At 35.2% G+C, this 1,335-nt stretch overlaps 1 non-coding gene across 1 annotated transcript; it reads left to right on the forward strand.

Moving 5' to 3' along the window:
- Window positions 1-579: 579 nt before the first annotated feature.
- Window positions 580-686, forward strand: LOC128293601 (small nucleolar RNA R71). The gene has a single exon (XR_008283781.1). It is a non-coding gene; the product is annotated as a small nucleolar RNA R71 (small nucleolar RNA).
- The last annotated feature ends 649 nt before the right edge of the window (window positions 687-1,335 follow it).

Consider the following 1,335-nt stretch of genomic DNA (forward strand, 5'->3'; position numbering starts at 1 on the left):
ACCCAACTTGTTGTGGTTTTGGACCTTGTTGATTAAATCCTTGAGATTGGTTGGGTTTATGCTACATGTAACTGTTGTTCAGTCCATTTTCTTGGTTACTCCAAGAAAAGTTTGGATAGTTTCACCATGAAGGATTGTAGAAGTTGGACTGTGGTTCGTGTCCACTTCTATTTTAGTGTTGATTTCTTATGTAATAAACTAACTTGGGATTTGATAGACAATTCTCGAAAGAATGACCATCCCCATAGTATATGCAAGAAACAACATCAAACTGACTTGGTGACTAAACTGAAAAATTATTCAAACCATTAACAATAAACTGTTTCAACATTAAAGAAATAGAAGATACCTAAGCTACGAGTGATGTATGTGCAACACTTCGTGCACTCCAACTACTCGTCTTCCTAAAGTTGCTCAATTTGTTGGCTATTGATAGTTGTTACTAGTGATCTTCTCATTGATCTCATAAGCCTCATTATAAGACTTAGACAAAATCACACCATTCGCAGAAGCATCTACCATTAACCTTGTGTGTGCATTAAAACCGTTATAAAACGTCTTCAACTGGATACAGGTGGAATCCCATGATAAGGGCACTTATGAAGTAATTTTTTGAATCTCTCCTATGCCACGTACAAAGACTCATCATCCAATTGTTGAAAAGTGGTTATTTCATTTTGCAACATAGCATTTTTGCTAGGTGGGAAATACTTAACTAAAAATCGTTTTGCTAATTCTTGCCATGTAGATATTGAACTTGGTGGCAACAAATTAAGCCATGCTCGTGCTTGATCTCGCAACGAGTATGGAAACAACTTCAACCTTAATGCATCGTCAGTCATACAGGTTATCTTAAATGAATCGCTCATCTCCATGAATAATCAAAGGTGAAGGTGAGAATCTTCTGTGGCAATTCCACTAAACTGACCCACCGTTTGGGGAATTTGAAACATCACTAATTTCAATTCAAATTACAGTGCCTCAATCTCCAGTCTCCTAATTCTCAAATTTAATTCATTGAAGAGTGGCACAGTATACTGTCTTATGGCACGATCTCTATCATCAACAATAAGGATTGGATTGTGCACATGATTGGCTCCATTTCCTTGACCATCATTTTGATTTCCAAGTTCCATCCTAACTTGTCTTTGAGCTAATCTTTCACGTCTTCTTTGTCTAAATGTTCACTCGATCTCAGGGTCCATAGGTAATAAATTGATAATTTGATTTATGCTCATAAACACCTAAAAAATAAATAAAAAAAATAAAGAATAAAGAATAAATTTGCAAGGTTAGAAGTTAGATAAAAATGAAATAACAACCAAATTGAAAAGA

This window comes from Gossypium arboreum, chromosome 5, assembly GCF_025698485.1.
Source record: "Gossypium arboreum isolate Shixiya-1 chromosome 5, ASM2569848v2, whole genome shotgun sequence".
In the NCBI taxonomy this organism is placed as follows: domain Eukaryota; kingdom Viridiplantae; phylum Streptophyta; class Magnoliopsida; order Malvales; family Malvaceae; genus Gossypium; species Gossypium arboreum.